General features: G+C 43.6%; 2 long non-coding RNA genes across 3 annotated transcripts in view; one reads left to right on the plus strand and one right to left on the minus strand.

The window, feature by feature from the left end:
* LOC145515882 (uncharacterized) overlaps window positions 1-24,007 on the plus strand; it is a 378,733-nt gene that overhangs the window by 232,083 nt on the left and 122,643 nt on the right. The window lies entirely within an intron of this gene.
* On the minus strand, window positions 12,961-23,371 carry LOC145512282 (uncharacterized). The gene is made up of 5 exons (XR_014058449.1): window positions 23,231-23,371; window positions 16,642-16,748; window positions 16,354-16,546; window positions 13,829-14,001; window positions 12,961-13,189 (listed from the first exon to the last, which is right to left on the minus strand). It is a non-coding gene; the product is annotated as an uncharacterized LOC145512282 (long non-coding RNA).

Below are 24,007 nucleotides of genomic sequence, written 5' to 3' on the forward strand. Positions count from 1 at the left end.
AGGAGCAGAGTGAAGTCACCTGCCCAAAGCCACAGAGCGAGGGTCCTCGTGGGCCCACCTGCCCGCCAGCTGAACTCTCGTCCACACAAGCTGAGCTGCCTTTCACCCTGAGCATCCCTCATTCCCTCTGGAAAACCCTGTGCAGCAGGTGACGATGATGATCATGCTGCCGAGGACAGGACAGATCCAAGTAGTGAAGAGACTAGTCCTAGATCCCACAGGGAGTGAAGGAAAGAGCCCTCAGGAAATAAAGAGCTGCAACAGCTAAGCCCGGGACCATTCTGCACGTGGAGCCGCTGCGCTCACACCTTCACAGTGTGGCGATACCTGTTTCAGGACCACAAAGCTTGAGACCAGGAGCGAGAGCTTGGTGTCGTGGCTGAAGCAGCTTCCCTGGGGTTCAAGTTCTACCTCTGCAGCCCAGGGGAGTCACTCAGCCTAGGAATTTCTCTCCCCTTTTGCAGAGTGGTCACACTGTGCCCATACACCTGAAACTATCAACATCGTAAATCAGCTACACTGTAACAGGTGAAAAAAGAGTAACTCAGAAAATATTAGCTCAAGATAACATCCTGAACATTTAATAAACTAGCATGGACAACCCTCTTAGCAAAATTCCTGACAAAGCAGGGGGAGAAAAAAGTGGTGTTATTGTTAACTGTTTCCACTCAAAACTGGATGCTACTATGAGTGTGCTATCACGGTTGACCTACAGGAACATATCTTGAAGCCTGGAGCCTGCCTGTCCCTAAGGTTAGTCCGGCAATTAAGCCCTAAATGCCGTCAGGGCTTTCTTCCTGGCTGGCTTCCCACAAACATTAACCTGAGAGTGGGAGGGGGAGATTGACACAAGGTCCAGATGTGCTGCCCTCATGAGACGCTGGGCTGGGGGAAGGGACACGTTGCACTGGTTTTCTCTCCCCGGAGGAACTCACTCATTTGTCACCACCTGGTCTGACCTTGGGGTTGACCCTCTTGCCCCCACACAGTGGCAGTCTCAACATGGAGCCAGCTGGGGATCCATTTGATCTCAGAGTGGTCCTCTCAGACTGAGAGTAAACTCCCCTTTCCTGTCTGTCGGTCACAATGAAGGCCGCCTTGTCTCCCGCTGGACAAAGTAGACATATTGGTTTCAATGTTTGATCCTAGAATGTCAGCAGTGGCCCAGATGTAATGCAAGAAGCTGCCCAGGGCTTCTTTTCATTTTTATTTATGTTTTAAATACTTCAGAATGTTCTAAGTGCAGCACTTGGTGATTGAAGACAGTTTAGAAAATATAAGTGAAAGTAAGAAAAAAAAATTTAAACCATGAATCCTTCCTCTCCTAAGTATAAGGTATAGCTTGATAGTCTTTATCCAACTCCAGTTCTCTTATAAAGTAATGGAATCACTGCTTATAAAGTAAGGGAATAAATAATAAATATGAAGTGCTAAGTGGTTTAAACAGTCTCAATTTTGTTGCTTAAAAAATTCACATGGATAAACATTTTGGACCTTTGCCTTGAATTTTGAAAAGGAAAGGGCTGTTCCGACCTCTTCTGGATGAAGTTCTCAGGAAGGCATAGGATATGCATGGCCTTTGTCCCACTCTGGTACCTGCGGGGATGGCATATTCTAGAGCCTGGGAGGAAAGACTTAGGAGTGTTTAGAAGCCTGTTTCAGATGGAGTGCCTTTCTGGAAATTAACAACGAGGACAAAGGTAGACTTGGGTTCGCCGGGCACAGAAAAAGGCTCTTTTCTACTCATTCCCCAAGCTTCCTGGTCTGCACAGGGAGAGGAGGAAGAGATGGAACAGGAGAGCCAGAGCTCCTTCATGTTCGCAAGGCTGGCGAGGGGGAGGAGAACCTGGCCCATCAACCCCCGTTGGCTGCACCGTTGTAGCGATATCGTGATTTAAGGTCTAGTCCTCCTCTTTGCAAGCCCAGAATGACCTTACCTTGCAGATGGAAAGGGTGTGTTGTTGGTTCAGCTGGCCCAGTTTCTAGCCCCTGAATGGTTGAGGGGAAGCCAAATTGCAATCAGAAAATTGGCTGGTGAAAATGCGCCATAAGAACAGAGTGAGTGGGTGATGGAAGCAGGCTGTGTCTTCAAGCTTGACCTCCCATCTCCAACCAGGAGAAGAGGGTGGCCAGGGAGTCTGGACCCGGAGGCAGCCTGGGGTTGCACATTCTGTATCCTGTCTTTTCTGTTTAGAGTGGTACAGGATTTGGAGTCAGTGGACCTGGTAAGTCACTTAGGTTTCACTTGCCTCAGTTTTATCATCTGTAGATTGGGAATGATGTAGTATCTAGCTATGTGATTCATGTAAACCACCTGGCACACTGCATTGCTGTTACTAAGAACCACTTTCTTTATTTCCTTCATGTTTTGGTTTGTTTTATATAGTAATGTATCTGCTGAAAATGAACGTGTTAGTTGCTCAATTGGGTCTGACTCTCTGGGACCCCATGGACTGTAGCCAGCCAGGCTCCTCTGTCCATGGAATTCTCTAGGCAAGAATACTGAGGTGGGTAGCCATTTCGCACTCCTTGTTTAGACCAGGAGCCATTCTGTATCATTAAATGACCCTTGGCCTTCAACTAAAAGTAGTTGCTAATAACCTGTGTCCATGACTCCTCTTTTGATACCTGCTCTTAAGACCTCCCTCAGGTTTCCCAGAGGTACAGATGAGGTTGAATGATGGGATAATCCAGGAGAGGAGATGTTGTTGTTGTTCAGTCGCTCAGTCGTGTCCGACTCTTTGCGACCCCGTGGACTGCAGCACATCAGGCTTCCATGTCCTTCACTATCTCTCAGAGTTTGCTCAAACTCGTGTCCATTGAGTCGGTGATGCCATCCAACCTTCTCATCCTCTGTCTTCCCCTTCTCTCTCCTCCCGCCTTCAATCTTTCCCAGCATCAGGGTCTTTTCTAATGAGTCAGTTCTTCACGTCAAGTGGCCAAAGTATTGGAGCTTCAGCTTTAGTATCAGTCCTTCCAGTGAATATTGAGGGTTGAGTTCCTTTAGAATTGACTGGTTTGATCTCCTTGCAGTCCAAGGGACTCTCAAGAGTCTTCTCCAGCACTACAGGAGAGGAGATAGTTTCAGACTTCGATCACAGTCTCTAGGGAGTCAATCGACATTCTGAGTACCCAGAGGTTCGATACACCTTGTAATCTTCACTCCTCCATCCAGTCTAGTAGACACCGTGCTTTCCTCCAGTCCCATTTTGGGGGGTGGCGGGGGGGAAACACACACAAACGCAAGAGAAGATCTTAAGTGCCTGATTGGGGAAGGACCCCCACTCAGACCTAACAATATGTGATACAGAACAGAACCTAATCCAGATCTCATTTCATTTATAAGAAAGTGTTTATTAGCGAACATTAAGATTATAAGGAATTACTTTTAACCCAGAAAGGAGTACATTTTGCAAGGCAAGGCAAGCAGAAAAATTTTAGAATTTTTTATTAACCTCAGTTGACATCTAGAGATTTGATAATTTCCTTTAAAAAAGCTGGTTTGAAAGCCCAGCCATTTGTATGTAAACTTTCTCCATTAGTCGGGCTAATTGCTTGAGGACTTGCCTACTAATCTGGCATTTTCTTCTTGCCTGAAGCCCCCTATATGGTCCCCACAGGAATTTAGACTCTCTTCTGGTGTGCAAAAGTTAGATCAATTGATAACTTCCAGAGCACAGATGCCAATCTTGACTACAGAGAACCAAAGACAGCCTGAAAAATCTCTTCTCATTCTGTTTTTCCATCCATGTTTTAAGGCAGCATTTTATAGAATGAGGGACCTTTAGTCCTAGAGAGACTCCTTCCGTTTTGGTACTTTGGGTAACCCGATGCTTTTGATAATACCAGAATGCATCATAAGACAGTTGTTCGCTTTTCATTTCTCTTTCAATATTTCTGAAGGTGTCTAGGAGGAAAGGTCAATGTGATGCTGGTACAAATTGTCCGTCTTTTTCTGGGGTTGCCAAATTTAGCACATAAAAACACAGTACATCCAATTAACTTTGAGTTTCTGATAAGCAAATTACATTTTCAGAGGAAGTACACCTCCAATAGTGCATGGGATCATACTTAGACTGAGAAAGTACCTGTTGTTTATCTGGAATTCAGATTTAATGAGATTCCTGTATTTTATCATATACTTTCACCCCTTTCTGATTTCTACTAATCACCTCTTTTAATGAAGATTATGCAGACTTCAGGCTCAAATTCTATAGTTGGCAATGATATCTACGTAAAATTTAATAGCAGGATTACATTTTTACATCTTATTTTTACATGTCACTTTTAACTTAGGGCAAATAATACCAGTTATGCATTTACAGTAGTTCTTTTAGAAATAAACTTAATTTTAAATAAATTTAAGTAAAAACTAAATTTTTAAAGTAAATTTTATTCAAAAAAAAGTAAATTTTAAATAGATTTAAGTAAAAACTAAGAAATGGATGGATTAAAACAAAATGTTAGTATAGAGTTAACCTGAATGTGGACCAAAATTACTGAAGATGGGACACACTACTTTCCATGTGTTTTAATTAGATATATCTTGCATATAAACCTGGGATCAGATATAATACTTGAAGAGAAGTTTGAGGTTAGTTATAGGAATCCACAGTTCTCTCTGTAAATTTTTATAACTTAAGAGGGAGATTGCCTTTTTTGAGGGGTTGGAGGAGAGTGATGGGTTATTTTAGGACCCAGTGAGGCTAACTTCTGAGTGGTGAAGAGTTTTCATCTGGAATTTCTTTTTTACTCTTTATACTTTCTTCCCAAGTTTTCTTAGTTCCTGGGGTCTCAAAGTGTGGGCCAGAAGCATGTAATGAGCTGGGAGCCTGTTAGAAAGGCAGACACTCAGGCCCCACCTCAGACCAGCAGTATCTATTTTGACAAACCCTTCAAGTGATTCTGATGAAACAAAGTTTGAGATTTATGGTCATAATTCATACATTAAGGAATAGCTACAAAGCAACATCCCCTGTGTGGTTTTCCCTGCTTCTCTTAGCTGGAAATGTTCTCTTCCTTATCTGAATAGCCATAACATTTCATTTGAATTCCTCTAGAGTACTTTATTGTTCTTTGTGGGCACCGCAGTTATTTGCAAGCAGTATCTGCTATCCTGTTTGCCATGAGCTCTCTGACAAGAGGGACATTAATTATGTATATAGAAAACTTACCAAAGAAATATCAGAACTCCTTATCTAAGAATTTTTAAAAATTAATTTATGAGGTCTTCTACATAGGGATGATTAAGGAAAAATACCCCCACTAAACTCTTAATAGCAGTATCTTGGGCTAAAGATACCAACCAGACAAGACACAGAAGAAGAAATGCAAATTCCTAAATATGCAAAAATATTCAGTTTCATTGGAAAGTAAGTTAAAGCAAATTAGGATATGAATAAAGAAGCATTTTAGCTATAAAATTAACAGAGATTTAAAAATGGTAATATTCAAGTTTGGCTAGAATACAGAAAAATAAGCATTTATATAAAGTGCCTGAGGGAGTTTAAGTTATACAATTGATATGGAAAGTAATTTGGCAGAATATATGGACCGCCTAAGAAAGTTCATGCCCTTTGACACAGTCATTTTTCTTCTTGGGGCGAAGTCAAAAAATGCGTATGAATATTTATGCACAAATATGTTATTGCAACATTATTTATAAATAGCAAAAATGTGGGACTGAATGCATGCCAAAATGGTTAAATAAATTATGTTAAATAGAAATGAGAGAACATATGCAACCATAAAAAAATGTTTTCAAAAGATATTTAATGACATGGAAAATGTGCCTCTTCTAATGTTAAGTTAAAAAAAGAGAGCAAGATAAACATTTATATATACAGTATCATAAGAATTATGTTAAAAATGTGTGTGTATGTGTGTCCAAAGGAAAATAGCCTAAAATGATGCCAGTATTAGCTCTGAAAAGCAGAAAGTTCTACTCCTATGGGATGCTGCATTTCTTTATTTTCTTCTAGACTTTAGACAGCTGGATCCATGAAATAAAATGATGTGCAGAAATAGATTCACATACACTGTATTCAATAAGTTTGTTTTTGTGGAACATCTGGATAAGCACAGAGGGAAAAAAAGTCTTGACCCCTACCTCACCCAATAGACAAAAATTAATCTGAGATGAATCTTATAGGGAAACGTAAAATCTCTTAACTTTCTATAATAAAACATAGCCATCTATCTTCAGGACTTTGAGGTAGGCAAAAACTCTTTTGGGGGCAGAGGTGGGGAGTTAAGAGGTGTACCATGAAGATAAATATATATGTTTCAAGTTATTTCAGAAGTTCACAAGATTGTCTTGATAATTAAGCAAAATAATGTCCATGCAGTGGCCAAGACATAGTATAGTATCTGGTATATAGTACGTGCTTGAGTTTTGTTCCCTTTCCTCATCTCCTTTATCCAGGCACAAATGCTACCGTCTCCACACTGGTGTCAAACAGTGGGAAGCAGTGGGTCATGCATAAGTTCTGCAATTAGACCATTCGGATTGAAGTCACACACACAGTCCCTGAGTAACTTGGAACACATTCCATTTAATTTCTCTGTGCTTCAGTTTCTTCATATGTAAAATACTGAATTAACCCATACAGTCTTTGGGATTCACTAGATGATCCATATAAAGTGCCCAGCACAGAGTGGAGGGTATGATAAGTGCTCGAGAGACCTTAGCTAGCAACGGTTACTATGGAGTGACCTTCTTCTGATGTTAAGTAACACCCGCTCCAATTGTGGGGTAGAAGAAGTAAGAGCTTAGGACGTTGGAGAGCTGTCTGAGTCAAGGAATTGCCTCAGCTTTTCAAGGCCATGCTTTCTGTGTTTCCAGGGTCAGTTAGATGCTGAAATACATACTGCGTGGAACCCAGAACCACACAGAGATCATTCTACTTAGCCCAATGACTGCCAAATTAGGAACATGTCCTCAGCTCTGGGTCAGCTCTATCTTCCCTTATTATCTTCATGGGGTCTGTGACACGGTCTCCTTGAAATTAGGTGTTGAAACTCTAAGACAAGTAACATCTGTGATGAAAGCCCAATATCAAATGAGAAGCTGAGGGTTCTCAGTCTGCTTTCTTGGCCCTGTTTGGGAGAACAACCATTTGTAAAGTATCCCTTGTTTGTAACTAAGTATGATGCTTTTTCTGGCTGACTCAATAGCTAGTCAAAAATCAAAGCAAAATTTAGTTACACCTCCCACCATGCAGAGGGATATAAAGAAAAGGTTCCTAGTTCATCAGTTATAAGAGTTACCGCCCCAGCACTACAGGCAGAGGAACGAAGAAGGTGCCAGTGATGGTGAGGTGTGTTGCCTCTTGGCAGCGTCAGGGTCTCCAAGAATTGCTGGTTTCTACCTGTCTGGTCTAGGGAGAGTCATCAGGTCAGCCAGCAGTGTCCAGAAGGCACAGCTAAAGTAGCATGGGCCAGAGAAGCGGTGGAGGGGGTGGGGGGGGTGCGTTCTTTGATGGCCTGAACTTCTGTAGTCATAACTTTTATTGAGAGGCATTGGGCATTCATAAGTTAGTCCACAAAGCACAAGTAACCCACTTGTGCTTTCCAATTATCCCTCATAAAGATCAAACATATGACTGAGATCTCATATTTAGTACTATACCTGCATATAGTAGTTTCTCAATGATTGAGTGGGCCCTTTAACTTTGCCTACAGAACATAATACTGCACCAGAGGACATACTTTCTAGTGTTCCCCCATCTCACAGATGATTGGTTGGTGAGGCCCCAGGGAAGGAGCTGGGATAAAGAAGATCAGGTGATCTCAGGGGCCCTGTAGAAAAAGTTAGACTCGGGGATCTTCTTAATTAGGAGTCTTTTGGTTCGAAGCAACTCAAATCAGCTCTAACTAGAAGAACTGGGGAAAGGGAAGTTTGTATTATAAGTCTGTGGGTTATATCATGATTTTCACGGGCAGGGAAGGATCCAACATTGGGCTTGAATTTGAATCTAAACATTTCTTTGTGCCTCTCTATCTAGTCCATCCCTCTTTGTTGCTGAAGTCTTTTTTTTTTTTTCCCAGTTCACATAACTAAAAATGTTCAACTACATGTCTACTCTGGAAACCAGGCAGACTGAAGCTGGGGTCTTATTAGCTATTCTATATTCCTAGAAAAGAGCCTTTAGCCTTCTTTGGGTCTGATACCACCTATGATTTAATTTTTCTCAGCCAGGGTCCCATGCTATTGCCAGATGGACAGAGCATATGGGTCAGGACAGCTCCCAGCAGAGATACTAAGCATGTAGCCCAATTTGTGTCTATTCTATCAGTGATACTGGTACTCCAAGATGGTCCTTCTCTTTCCTGGGAATATAAGAAAGGATTGAGAAAGAAACCATATATTCCAACCAAACATTAAGGGTACACTTCCTTAATAGGCTTAATAATGAAAGATGTTACTAAGATAGTGGACCTAGAGCTTAGCCTTGTGGCTAAGATACTTCATGCATGGTGTCAGAACAGCCCATTAACTATCCCTTGGCATATTCCTCCCTGACCATCTTCACCATTGTCGCCTTCTTTAACTAGTACCTGCTACTCAACAGCACAACTGTTTGGCCTGCCTCATGGACTCTGTATTCTCACTCTGCCCATTTCCTGCAGTGCTGTCAGAGACTGGGATTCCTAAAATTCAAACCTGGCCATATCACCTTCAATCTTTAGAATGTTGCTGGTTCCAGTAGCCCTAAGTCCATGTGCTTTGCTCTGCTCTCCAAGATACCAACCAGTGGTTTTGTCCTCACTTCCTCATCATGCATGCCAACCAGAAGGTATATCATAGGTTTGTCCAGCTCAGCTCACAGGAAAGGCGATGGAGTCAGGCCCTAGATTCAAGTCTCCTCTCACTGCTAATTGGCTCTGTGACAATGGGCAAGATACTCATCATCTCAGGCTTTTAGTTTCCTCCTTTGTAAAATTAAAATTAAAATAGGACGCACACACAAATCTCTGGGAAGAACTAAATAAAACAGCCCATGTAAAGTGCTTTAGATGATGCCTGTGCATGTGTGTGTATGCTTAGTTGCTCAGTTGTGTCCGACTCGTGTGTGCGACTCCATGGACTGTAGCCCGCCAGGCTCCTCTGTCCATGGGGACTCTCCAGGCAAGAATACTGGAGTGGGTTGCCATGCCCTCCTCCAGGGGATCTTCCCAACCCAGGGATTGAACTCAGGTCTCCTGCATTGCAGGCAGATTCTTTACCAACTGAGCCAGCAGGTGGTAAGTATGCAGTAAACAGTACCTACCATCAGCAGCAGCAGTTTCATCAATAAGATGAACACCATGGTCAAACAAATGAGCCACCATTTTGATTCCTCAACCTCCAACTCTGGTAAATTGCAAATTGTGCTAACTACCCATTTCTCTGAAGCCAAGTTGAATATGGTCCTTTAGTAAATGGCCAAAAGGAGGATGGGAACTCTGGAAATAATGAATAAAATGCTGCCTCATTAATGAGCCCTTAACCATACCTCCCTCAGAGGCATCTAAAAGATAGGAATAAGTATTTCTTGGAAATAACGTCTTTTTCTCCCAAGCAGAATACCAGTTCTTGACCTTGGACTGCCCACAGGAATCTAAAGGCAGATGCCACCTGGCCTTCAGGACACAGGGTCTGAGCTGTGGCCCCTAGATTGGCTCCACTGTCACAGGGATGTGGCAACCCTGTAATTCATTACCAGTGGAAATAGAACATCATTGAAGAGATAAGGGCAACAATGGCTTTCTATCCAGTGATAAATGACTAACAGTTGCATTATTTTCCCTTATTTATATATGGCTCTCTTTATTGAGTTTAGGGAGAGATAAATAAACGATCTGCCAAGCGTCTGGTTAATATTACTTCTCATGGACTTGTTTTAGGCCCAACTAGACTCCTACTGATACTATCTGTAAGCTTTTCAGGAGGGAGAGACATAACATTTGTTTCTGACAAGAACCCTCTGTTCGCCTTATCTATTTCATTTGAGAGGCCATCGACCCTAGCTTCTTTGGTTAAAATGAACTCTTTCCAACCACAGGGGAGTTCTTGAACTTGCCTCTCAGCACACAGCATGAGTGGGCGTCTCCGCTGCAAATCTGAGGACCTCTGTCACATAGAGTCAGACTCAGAGCTTCCTGCTGGCCACCAGGAGACAGTGAGGGGCATGGTGCTGAATCTCTCCCTGCACACACTAAGATAAAAATTCACTTTTCAAATCTGAATAATTCCTTCCTGGTCTGAATAGAGAGAAATGCCTTTTCTTTTAATCACACCATTTTTAAAATTTAAGCATTTTTTGATGCACACCAGTTTAGGAACACAGAGCTGGTCTGTGGCAATGGAAACCAACCCCAAGCCATGATAAAAATAAATAAATAGATAACCCTGAGCTTCTACCAACATGGTGCAATGTAAGCTCGGAGACTTTCTTTATTTTTGAGATAGTAAAGGCGTCATTCTAACGCCCTTTCTCTATGTACCATATTGGAGCCATTGTTCTACATGTGTCGGAGGAATTCATACTCCTTCTTTGCAAGTGATTTCATGTACAGCCTCTGAAAACCTTTCTCTAATCCTAGATCTGCATCTGCAAACAGCTAACTGCTCTGCCGGGGTCTCACACTGTTGGCCCCCTCATGCTACATGGCTGTGTTTACAAGGCTCCTTCTTGCTCTAGATAGCAAGTTTTTGGAGGACACACATTGCAATCTCTCTGTATCTTCAGGGTTTAGTAGAGGGTTTGGCACAGAGTGGGTGTTTAGTGAATATCTCTAAATCTAATGGTTCAGCGTTTCTTTTCCTTGAGTGCTGGTCTTGTTCTTTCTTGATATTGTTTGTTATTTGAGACATCTCTCTCTCACCAGACTGTAATTTCCTTGAGAGCAGAAATTGTGTCTGTTTGTATACAGTGTTCCCCTCACTGTCTAGCACAGTGCCTGACAGTTGGCATTCGATGTATGATTACCAAAGGGATAAATAAGAGATTGAAAGACATGAGGTCTTGGGATTGAAAGACATGAGGTCTTGGGATTCAAGGCTGTGCATGAGGGCAAATGTCACAGTACTGCACATGACCATGCACCTGAGTCAAGTCTGGCTCAGATTCCAGTGAGATGCCTGTTTTATCATCTGTAAAATGCTACAAAACTTTCAGAGATATTAATAAGGATAAAGAACCCTTGACTGTGAAAGCTCCTACTTCACTTTGAGGTGCCGTTATGATGTTAACAACTGTCTTTGACTGACATCCTAGCCCCGACCACCTCCTTGAACTGTAGTCAATGCGCAGTGAAATGGACCCAAGAAGTGGGGCTTAGGATGAAGATCTAGAACTGGGTGATTCTCAGGGTGCATGAGCCATGGTACCTAAATGAGAGAGTCAACTGGAAAAAAGAGGCTGTGCTGCTATTGTAATGAGATCTATCCCTGGTCGCTTCACCTCTCTGAGTTCCTTGATGGTCTTGAATGGGCTTCCCTTGTTTTGATCATCAGTGGTTCCTTCTTCCCTGAACCCTCCTTACCTCATCCCACAGCACCCATTTATTCTCTCTCTTTCCCTTTGGCCTTTTCTGCTCCTTCTTTACCCTCTAACTGAGCTAGGCACCAGGTGGGGTTGAGCTGTGCAGGGAAACCTTTTACATCAAAGGAATGTGAGGAAGAATTTGGGAGTCTGGCAACTAGCAATGAAGCAAAACAGTCTCTACATCATTCCATCCAATTAGTGTGCTGAGTTTTGTCTAAACCTTTCTCTGTGTCCTGCATGCAGTGCACCCTCCCTGAACCACTGCCACCCAGCTTCACGCAAGCTTACTGCCTTGCTTTGAAATCACTGAAGGCACTCTGGCTAATGAGCTAACTTCTGGCTAAAATTCAGTTTAAACCCTGAAGTCCTTCACATTGCTAACAACATTATTCTTTTAAAACCAATTTGGAAGCATTATACTCCCTTTATCCTATCCCTTGATTGAGTTTCTAATTCTCCAAGTTAAATTTCATGTGCCTCATCCTTAGACTGAATGCTCTGGATGTAATGTGCCTTTAACTCAGCTTTCTAGCCTCATTTCTCTCTGAATCCTAGTAATAACTAGCCCCCAAATAGCTCCAGACCCCTTTATGGGAGGTAGGGAACATGGAATGCTCCCTGTAGCGCCATCCTTGTTAATCTGTATCTGTACGATTTTGTGTACACCTTCCTTGGAATTTTAAATTCACGATCATCATTTAATATCCACTCAATTATTCCCTTCTCTAGGAACTTTTCCCAGAGTCCATCTGTTGAAATAAATTGCAAGAGCTCTGCTCCTAGAGCAATTTCACTATTGCGTTGTTTAGCCCATCACAGCTCATGCGGTCTCCAGAACTATAGGTGCAGCAGTGCCTCAGTTCAGGCTGCTCTAACAGAATACCACAGACAGAGTGGCTTAAACAGCAGACACTTATTTCTCACAGCTCTGGAGGCTGGGAAATCCACGATCAAGGTGCCAGCAGATCTGATATCTGATGAGAGCTTGCTTCCTGGTTTGCAGATGAGGGGAGAGAGAAACCATCTTTCTTGAGTCTTTTTTTATAAGGACACTGATCCCATTCATGAAGGCTTCACCCTCATGACCCAGTTACCTCCCAGAGGCTCCACTTCCAAATATTATCACATCGGGAGTTTAGATTTCAACACAAAAACTTTTGGGGATATGGTGGGGAGTGGTGACAAATATTCAGTCCTTAGGAAACATCTGTCACTTCAACCGAAGGGTGAGTTTCTTGGAGAACAGTTTCTTGTGTCCACTCTGCAGTCCTTAGCTCAAAGTCTAGGACACAGTGAGTGCCGATGTATCTATGGGAAATCAATTTTAGTAGTTTTTCCAGAAGTATCCTTTCCCCCTGTGCTGCCAGTTCCTTTTAAAGGACTAGTTATTAAGGAAAATTTCAAACTACACAAAAAGTTGAGAGAATAGTTTGGCAAACCATGTATTCATCATCCAGTTTAAAAAAAAACAACAACAACAAACCTTGCCCATGCTTTTAAAAGCAAAACTCCTCTGCAGACAAAGCCTTTGGTGTTGAGGGGTATAAAGACACTGTTCTGTAGTGTCCAATTAATTCAAATCAAGTTTGAGCTGAGTTTCTTCCCCCAGAATAACATCAATAGGACTCCCAGTGAAAGGATGTCTTCCTAAGGCAATTCTGAAGACAAAAATGCAATATAAGAACACACTTCCCAATAATGTGAAGATCTATGGCTCTACTAAATAAAAATGTTCCCTTAATGTACTGTAAAAAAAAATAAAGATGTTTGGCTAGATTTATCAACCTGCTTCAGGAGCAGAATTAAGTTTCCATGCTACATTTTTTTCTACTTATTTAAAAGCACCTGAGTTGTTACATATCTAGTCAGACAACTGTTTATTGTATAAATATGATATATGTCTTCCCTGAAGATGTATGGCTTAAGAAAAGACTTTTGTGTCCTCAGACCTGTTGGGTAATTTGCAACCAATGATACCTAATGACACAGATGTGGGTGCAGTTAGCTACATGTTACAATTTTAATAGATTAATAAGACTATGCTTCCTTGGTGGCTCAGCTGGTAAAGAATCCGCCTGCAAGGCGGGAGACCCAGATTCGATCCCTAGGTTGGGAAGATCCCCTGGAGAAGGGAACCACTACCCACTCCAGTGTTCTGGCCCGGAGAATTCCATGGACTGTATAGTCCATGGGGTCGCAAAGAGTTGAACACAACCGAGCGACTTTCACTTTCTTTCAAAGATACTTAATGTACTAGAGGTATGTTCCTACAAAATGAAATTAAAGCCAGCTCTTACAATTTTGAAGTGATGCTGCCTGGAAGTTGAATAGCAAGCCAAGCAGGAGGCAGAACTCTTCATTCTCAGCAGAATGGATCACCCCAGGAGATCCACAGTGATAACAAGCATGTGTGCATATTGACACGTCCCTGCATCATTTGCCCATTTTAGAATCGCACAAAGTTCACAGCCTAGAGTTCCAACAAACAGCATGTGAAGAAGGGTTTTTGTCATGTCTTTGCTCTTTACATAAGCTATTCACCAGTGTTGCCCACAGCTTCTAACCCAGGCAATTCACAGCCCATGAGATGATGGAAAACAGTCAAATGCAGAGTGTTAAAACAGTGGCCCAGTGGCTGCCTATCTCCCTCAGGGAGGAAAGGAACGCGCAGTGAGGAAGGCTGAAGGAACCCAGCGAGAAGCCGCAATAATGTGAGGTGAAACTCAGAATGGATGGGGTTTCATCACTTCTTAGAACCAACCATAAATTCCATCTACGATGGAACCAGGAGACTTGGAATAAACCAACCAATGAAGACACAAGCTTCTTCCCCCCACAGCTCCCACAAACCTAGATTGGTAGAGTATTAATTTGTTGGCTTTTTTATTTCATCTGTTCTCTCAATGTGAGCCCAAGAGAGATTTGGAATATCACATTTCACTGGGACAAACACTCCAAACTCACCTTAGCGGCCCCACCTCAGCCAATAATCCCGCATGAGCTTGGTAGAGTAGTGTAGATTCCTCAGGAGCCTTCATCAACAACTAATTGATTTACTCAAGCCTAAGTAATGGATGCTCAGTCTCTGCTGGTCCTCTCTCCGGTTCTCAATCTCACCAGATCAGGACCGACACATCAACGTAATGAACTGTCTCTGTTCTTTTGTCTCCCAGCCATAGAAAACACCACTGCTTCCAATTAAATTCTGTGTGATTTATGGAAACCAGCCAGCTCACCTGCATTAATTCTTCCCTCTCCTGGCCAAGCCATTCTATTCAATTCCATCCTTAAAATCTAGTGCTCCATACTCTGAAATGCCATGGGTTGTTTTGCAGTAAGAAAGTTGAAAACGGAGTGGGCTAAAGGGAATCTGAAAAACAGTAACAGCTACCTTCCGCTTTCTGGGCAGGACCATGTTTCAAAAAATGCACTAGGCACTTCAGTAAGAAGCTTCCTCATTATCTCATTGCATCCTCTAAGTCCGTATAATCCACCCTTGAAAGAAGAGAAAACTGAGACCTGGAGAGAGCCCACGACCTTCCTAAGGTCACACAGCAAGTGGCAGAGCTGAGACAAGAAAAGCGCCTGACACATAGATGACAGTTTCTCAGGATTTCTAGTCTTGTTCCAGGCTGTGGTTGCATCTCCACCATCTACATACTTCTAGAGTCCTGTAAAAGGACTGTTGGAGTTTGTAAAGGCTGTTCTGGTATTTCAAAAACAGAAATAATTCATGCATTTACTAATGAAATATTTTCACGGTGAAAAAAAAGTGTTAATTTTGTTTGTTTGGGCTGGGATTTTACTAACCCGGCATAGTAATCCCAGTTATCCATGTTGATCAGCAGTAGGAAGAAAGCTCTTTCCTAAAGGGTGACCGACTAACTGGGACTTGGCCAGGTGGGAAAGGAAAAAAAAGGGGGGGGAAACCTGTCGTCCTGAGATACTACAGTGGATATGGAGGGTAACGGGATTCAGCCCTGTTTTCAAGTCATATAATGATGAAACCTATTCTCCACTGACTGGATGGAGGGTATGGAGGATATATCTTGTGATTGAATAAACTAAGCTTCTTGAAGTCAGGAACCTTGTGTGCATACCTTTGCTTCTCCAGGAGAGTGACTAGTATATACTAGCTGCTCAGTAAGTTATTAAAAAAAGTCTTGAGGCTTCCCTGGTGGGTCAGTGGATAAGAATTCACCTGCCAATGCAGAAGATCCCACATACCTCGGAGCAACTAAGCCAGTGCACCACAACTATTGAGCTGGTGCTCTAGAGCCCTCAAGCCACAACTCCTAAAGCCCACATGCCCTAGAGCTGTGCTCCACCTCCACAGCATGAGAAGCTGCTGCAATGAGGAGCCCACCTACCACTTGAGAGTAGCCCCCACTCACCACAACTAGAGAAAAGCCCACACAGCAACAAAAACCCAGCACAGTCCTTGATAAACAAGTGAACTAAAGAAAGTCTTGGATGGGCCCTTACATCCAGAACATGTGGTATAGAGAATGGTATTCGAGTTTTTTTGAAATGAACTGATAATTCAAGACTTAGAGGACAGTGACGTCACAGAACTGAATACATTTGTGGAAAATAGGGGCAGGGCAGGGTAGGCAGTGGTGATAAGTCTTGTCATGGTCACAAGAACGTATGTTGGGGCTACAGTTTGGTTGGTTTCAAAGAGCAGGGCACGAGAGTGAGTTATGGGTTAAGGTCCTTATAAAAGAAACTCAAGAACAAGAGAATAAGACCTAGACTTAGCTGGCATGGTCCGTGCAAAAACCCCAGAGGGTAAAACGCAGGTAACTATTTTTGTTTTTACCTGGCAGCCATTCTGCAAAAACCAATTGTGACTTAGTTGTATTTTACTTCTTGTTTCCCATATAAATTGGTCTCTTGGTCTTATCTTCCCAGAGAAGTTTCTCACTAAGCATCACTTTCAGTAAAACCGAAACCACTGGAGCTCTTGATGGCTTCTCTTTTCCAACATGCATTCTTCTTGAAGTTATGCAAAGCTAAGAAAGGAGGAGACACAGGAGACATGGGTTCGATCCCTGGGTTGGGAAGATCCTCTGGAGGAGGAAATTGCAACCCATGCCAGTATTCTTGCCTGGAATATTTCATAGACAGAGGAGCCTAGTAGGGTACAGTCTTTGGGGTTGCAAAGACGTGGTCACAGCTGAGCACATGGCACACTTGTTGTGTTCTGTGCAGTGTCTAGAACAAAAAATAGAACAAGCATATGATCTGAGCAATTTCCACGTGTACTCTGTCATGAAATCACAAGCATAGTTTTTCTAAATACAGACAGGTCTTTGGGGAAATTAGGAAACACTGAAATGATTAGTAGCCAGGGGGCAACTTTTCCTTTCCCCAGTGTTGGCTGGAGCATCACTTTGAGATGATGACGGGGAGCATCCTTAGGTTTTGCTTCATTTAAATGACTAATGTTTAAGTGAAGATGCAAAGGTTAATTGTACCATCTCAGAGAACCGTGCAAATACATCAACAATCAAGGGAGTATCAACCACCAGCAAAACACCACTTGGACATCTGAGGAGTCATAAATTTCTGATTTCAAATCTTGGGCCTTCCTAGAATTTTCCAGAGCCCACTCTGTTAGCAATTTGAAGACTAAAACTTGAATATCGGCAGGTTTCATAGTTAAGTTTTCTTGATCACCTGAAGACCATCTCAACTTGGGATCTTCTCTCATGATATTTTCCCTCCCTAATCATCTAGCCGGAGAAGGCAATGGCACCCCACTCCAGTACTCTTTTGCCTGGAAAATCCCATGGATGGAGGAGCCTGGCAGGCTTCAGTCCATGGGGTCGCTAAGAGTCGGACACGACTGAGTGACTTCACTTTCACTTTTCCCTTTCATGCACTGGAGAAGGAAATGGCAACCCACTCCAGTATTCTTGCCTGGAGAATCCCAGGGATGGCGGAGCCTGATGGGCTGCCGTCTATGGGGTCGCACAGAGTCGGACACGACTGAAGCGACTTAGCAGCAGCAGCAGCAGCAATCATCTAGCACCTCAAATCCTAGGGATTCTGTAAGTCTCACTTCCTCATGGAAGCCTTCCATCCTGCATCCTCTGACTTCCTTTAGCACTCAGAAGCTGGCTGTGAATGGAAACTGTCCTCTCCCTGGTTCTTTCACGTCTGTGCAACCTGCACCCTCAGCTAGACTCCAAGCCCCCTATCGCCAAAGACACATCTTTTCCATCCTCTGTATCTTCCATCATCCACCATCCCAGAGCTGAACATGGAATAGGCCCTCAACAGGGACGCATGGTGATCCTGTCCCACATATGACAGAAAATGTAACCGGGAAGCAAACATATATCAAACCCTTACTAAGCTCAGCCTTGAGTCAGGTTCTTTACATACACTGTTAGTTTTGATTTATTCAGCAACCCTGAAAGATAGTACTCGTGTTTTAGAGATGGGAACACAGAATCAGAGACTGTTACTACATGCGAAAAAGAGCAACCAAAGACAGCTCAGCCTGACACCAAAGCTTCGCCTCCCTCCTCTAACCTGTGCCATTTTTCTCCCAACTAGGGGCTATACAGGCTCCCGATTGTGGCTAATACACCTCAAAGATAAGGGCTGAAGTGTTAAACAAGTCTGTGCTCCCTGCTTGACACTTATTCCCCTCCTACCACCACATGTGAGTGGTATTGATACGAGGCCCAGGAAGCGAAGCTGGTAGTGATAAATTATAAGGCTTATTATAGAAGGGACAGTCAATAATTATTAAGGGGCCCATTTTAAGTGAGATCCATGCTCTCACTGCTGCTTTACCCATGGCCACTTCTTCCAATTAAATACGATCAATGAAGAGAAAGAACCAGAGGAGAGGAGATATGGCCTCAGAAGGATTTGGTTTTTGTATGCTCAGTGACAGACTCCTGGGGTTTTAATTGGCTTTTTGTTGCCAGAACATTCTAAAGAATTTTTTTTTTTTTTTATGACTCCTGAGAGGTCTGGCAGTCATCGCTGTTTTGCACATGGATTTGAATATTCAAACACTCACTCAAACGTGAACTGGGAGAGACTGGCCTTTGCCTGTGATGCTGACACACGCACTGGGTCCTGTTTCCCCACCTCCTCCCATGCTGGGCCTCCTGCCAGTGATGCTTGCCCTTCCAGCCTTTCTTGCCAAGTGGCGACATCTTTTCTTCAAAACGTTGTTAAAATGTCACTTTCTTTGTGGAAACTCCACTGAGCCCTCCCATGCCCCTCTCCAGCAAGTACAAGTCTTTCCACCTCTGCGATCCCAACTTTGAGAAGCTCTCAGAGTCTGTCTGCTGCACTGTAGTCTTTACTGAAGCGTGGACCTCCACTCAGGATGTCTAATTATTTGAGGAGGCAGTACCGCCTGGTGGCTAAGGCGCTCCCACTTCTTATCCAGACTCAGCTTCCTCATCGATGCTTCTGTTGTTTAGTGGCTCAGTCGTGTCCGACTCTTTGTGACCCCATGGACTGCAGCACACCAGGCCTCCCTGTCCCTCACTATCTTCCAGAGTTTGCTCAAATTCATGACCTTTTGAATCGGTGATGCCATCCAACCTCTCATCCTCTGTCACCCCCTCCTCCTCTTGTCTTCAGTCTTTCTCAGCATCAGGGTCTTTTCCAATGAGTCAGCTCTTTGCATCACATGGCCATAGTATTGGAGTTTCAGCTTCAGCATCAGTCCTTCCAATGAATATTGAGGGTTGATTTCCTTTAGGATTGACTGGTTTGATCTCCTTGCAGTCCCAGGGACTCTCAAGAGTCTTCTCCAACACCACAGTTCAAAAGCATCAATTCTTTGGCACTCAGCTTTCTTTATAGTCCAACTCTCACATCCATACATTACTACTGGAAAAACCATAGCTTAAACTATACAGACGTTTGTCAGCAGAGCGATGTCTCTGCTTTTTAATATGTTGTCTAGGTTTGTCATAGCTTTTCTTCCTCGTTGATAGAAGTGCCCTAATATCCACCCCATAGGTTTAGGGAGAGTTAAATGAGATAGGTGATCCTGGCAAAATGCTTAGCACCTGCTCTCAACTAGCATTAACTCTTTGTATTGCTGTCCTTTTGGTCATCCCTTTTGACCACCTACTCTGTGCACACAGCTGAGCTCAGTGGGTTGAGACTTGGAGCTTGCAGTCTGCCACCCAAGGGAATTAGCCTCTGTCCTCTTGCATGTCCTGCTCTGTGCTGGGCAAACACCATTTGTTGTGCTTGACATGCCCAGCCTCTCTGTGGCGTTCTGACCCTCACTGCCAAGGTTAACCCAAGTTGTACCTCTTCCAAAGACCCTCCTTGACCCACCCAACCCCAGGTGATCCCAGGGACTCGGTTCCTATAGCGTTTATCTGGGATCACTAATAGTCAAATTCTATCCGTTCTCACCAGTTTGCTTCTCAAGCATGTATAGTTAATCTTGGATCCATAGCGAGAAACTTGAAGGCAGTGTCAGATTCTCCTTTGTATTCTCAGAGCCTGAATAAGGGTCATTCCACAGAATCCTAGGGACTTGGTCATCACTGGTTCCAGCTCAGTCTTTCAGTATATGCTATTTGCTGGCATTTTCCACTGTGTAGGCCCTGAAGGCCATCTGGGAACAGGACAGCCAGGGACCCTCAACTCCCATGGGATTCTCCCTAGCCTAAGGTATGGTCACATAAGCAAGTCAACACATAAAGGAAAGCTGGAGACACTGTCAAATCCTAGAGAAAATACAGTAGGGTGAAGTGTTAGAGAAGGACTGGGGGTGGCAGCCTACGCTCAGCCTCCTCTTTCCATTACTCAGCAATCGAACACAGTATTTCCTAAGGAGTGCTCTGTTGAGCAGCCACTGGGCCAGATGCTCAACTAAGACAAGACGAGGGGCTCTATTGTCAAAAACAGTTGGAAAATACATCCTACATGTTTATCCCCCGTTGGAGCTGCACAATTTATATTAGTACATTAAAGGCATTGATACTGCAGTGAAGGCATTTTTATTTTGCTTCTGCCAGCATTTCCCCAATTTTTTTTTCCTTCGTACAACTTTTTATCTGTCTATCTTTTAATATTTGGCACTCATTAACAGTCCATGAAACTCAGGTCTGCAGAATAAACTTTGAGATATATTGATTGTATTGAATGATATTTATTCTCAGCAAAATTCTTATCTACGTAACCCCCCAGGGAAGCTGGCCTACATGTCATTGATAAGCCATAAAATTGAGACAAAGCAGAAATAGCTTCACTGAGCGAGCCAGTTGTGAGCATATTTTCTTAGTTCGACGCCCCTAGAAATTATTAAATATCTCCGGTGTTCTAGTCAATGTTCTAGGAGCTGGGACTAGAGGAGAGAGCAAAATACAGTCCTTTCCGCCATGGGGCCATCTGTCAGGCCTGCGGGGTGGTGCCAGCAGCTCCCTCTCGGGTCTTCCCCACAGAGCAGAGGGCCACAGGGAGCCCGTATAAGCCCAGGCAGATCATCTGCTTGCCTCGTTCAGTGTCCCCGATGGCTCTTCATCTCATGCAGAGCAAAAGCCAAATCACTTACGGTGGCCTGTAGCTGAACTGTCACCAACTCCAGCTTCTTGCCTCACGTGGGTTTTTTAAATTAAAATTATTTGCTATTAAGTAAAATTAAAACTTGATAGTTCAGATCCCTCAGTTGGATTAGCCACCCTTCTAGCCCATAGGCATGCGTGGTCAGTGGCTGCCATTGTGGGCAGCATTGGCATAGAACGTTTCCATCCTTGCAGGAAGTTCTGATGGCTGGATGATGCCCTGTGACATCTGATCACTACTGCCCTTCCTGTCTCCTGCTGGCCTTGCCCTCATCCCTCCTCCACTCCCATCCCAGTGCCCCTATGTGGCTCTCACTCTCTCAAAGCACAGTCCTGCCTGTTTGCCCTTCTTCCTTCCACCTTGCATGCTCTTCTCTGCATGGCCACCTGGTTCATCTCCTTGCCTCTTGTAATTCTTTTCCCATATGTCACCTTCTCAGTGATGCTCTCATGGTACCCCAGTTAAAACTGCAGTGACTGCTTCTTATCTTACCATGTCCTCTTCCCCTCCTCACTCTGTTTTTCCCTTTAGTGCTTAGCACCATCTGGGGTACACACCCTTTACACATTTGCTTACTTTTTGTATATTCCACGAGAGTAGAAAATTTTGACTACTTTGTTCACTGCTGCACCCCAGTACCTGGAACATAGTAGGTGGTTGAGAAACATTTTTGGATGAACAAAGGCACTTTATGGAGAAAGACATCATGACAATAGCACGATGACAGCAACATACACAGATACAGATTTATTGTAATGTCAATGATAAGTACCTTAGAGGAAAAAAAATGAAGCCACATTAAATGGAAAGTATTTCGTCTCCATTTTTAATAGGGATACTAAGATGAGGAATGTTAAATAAACTTCCCATGATCATCATCATGATGGGCCAGCCAGGATTTGAACCCCCATCCCATGTGGTGCTGGTTAATGTTTAACAACCGGCTCTCTGAAGAAAAGATAAAGCACCGATTTGCAGTTTGCCTGCCTCCATGGTACAAATACTCCCACCATGGCTGATTTCAAGCTACCAACCTGATGCCATTGACTGTGGAGCTGGGAAGAGACGCACAGTCTGCTCCCCTGAGCTGTGCGAGTTCCCGTGCACCACCGCTGACCTTGAGGTCCAAGCTCATCCCATTGCACCAGGCAGCCCACCCTGGAGAGAGGCAAGCAGACCCCTCTGAAGAATCCCCCTTTCTAGACACCAAGTGACCACTATCCTCTAGCATCCTTGGCTTGTGTTGATACCTCCCTCTTCCCACACCATTTGGGTTTGCATTCGACCTGTTTGCATCGTGGCATTTTTCTCCTAAGAGGGTCATGCTTATTTGACTTGACAGAAGAGGTTGCTCTCAGAGGGGTCTTCTCGCCACGTTAGCCTTTGAAATGACTGCCTGGATGGCACAGGTAATCCTACTGGACCTTTGGGGCCTGGGTGAACTATTTTTTTAATTGATAATTCCACATTTCTATAACAAGTGGCCTCCTTAATAATAGCCTGCCACGTCACATGCGATGATTGCTAATTTAGGTTTTCAGGCTTCCTGGATGTAATGAGCTCTAATAAGCCCAAGACTTGTCACAGGCTCAGAAAAGCCCATTTCCCCCCTCGAAGCAACAATTTCCCTTCCATCCCTGGACGCAATTGGGCATACTCTTAAAAATATTAATAAGTGTGACTGGGATGTTCACCCCTTTCCAAATAAAACATAAAGTCCTGGTTTCATTAAGCCAAGCTATTAAATTAAGAAAGTGTTTTTAATTATCTGAGCATTTCAGAGAGCTCATAAAACATTTAAGGACCTCATGGGGTGGTGCTGAAGCCCTTTCAGAGTGAATTAGAACCTTGACTCCTGGAGTTGGAAGGGAAGGGCTAGGGCCCAGAGCTGCAGGTTCCACAGGGCCTGGGGCATCGACCTGCCAGAGAGGAAGGAGCTGCCGATCTTCTGGCTGCAGGGGGTGGTGGTGGGGTGCACCTGTGTCCAAGCTGCAGGAGAAAGCAGATCCAGTTCTCACAGCAAAACAAAACATCTCACAGAGCCCAAAGTCTTGCTCTCTGCTGGAGGTTGAGATTTGAAATGATTCTGCTACTTACTGAGGAGTCTCTTACGTGCTCAGTGCTATAGAACTTACCAGATCTCAGCCCATCCTGATAAAGGTCACGCGAGTTACATGTTATCCCCAACTGATAGGTGAGGAAACTAAGACAATTACCCACGAGGAGCAGCTAGTAAAGCCAGTCCCCAAGAAGACACCCAGTCCTGTCTGACCCACGGCCCGTGTGCCTCACACCCTACTTGCCATAAAATAATAATGACCATCATTATTGTGAGGGAATAATAAATACCTTTTGGGCTGCCAGGCACAATGCTCTGCACTCTGCATAGCTCATCTAATGTAGTCCTCCTAACTACCCCATGGAATCATTATTATCTCCATATGACAAATGAAACGGAGTCACAGAGAGAGGTCGAGTAACTTCCCTGGGACTCCACATCTAGCACTAGAGGTGAGGTCTGTGCCAAGACTATTGAGTCCCAAGTCCATGGTCTTAGTCACTGTGACCTTCCAACCCCCCATCTGAGCCCATCTCATCAAGTACTCAGTTTGTTAAAGCAGCTGAGTATTAGGTTGTACTCACACCATGTGGGAGAGGCATTTTTCTTTATAATCCAGACCTAAGTGTCCTTTCCAGTCTCCTCTTTTTTTAATCTCCCGTGTTCCCTTGTCACTCCAGTTAATTCACCTGCACCCAAACATGCCTTTGGATGTATGACTCATTTTTAATTGATAAAAGTGGATCATTTTTTTTCCCCTCAAAATTGTAGTTTCCTAACTAGTACCCTGCACAGGTGGCTGAGACATTGATGCCCAAGGCCTCTGGATATATGAATCCAGTTGTTTCTGGAT

The sequence above is a fragment of the Giraffa tippelskirchi genome, chromosome 7 (assembly GCF_054371585.1).
Source record: "Giraffa tippelskirchi isolate mGirTip1 chromosome 7, T2T-mGirTip1v1.2.pri, whole genome shotgun sequence".
Lineage (NCBI taxonomy): Eukaryota > Metazoa > Chordata > Mammalia > Artiodactyla > Giraffidae > Giraffa > Giraffa tippelskirchi.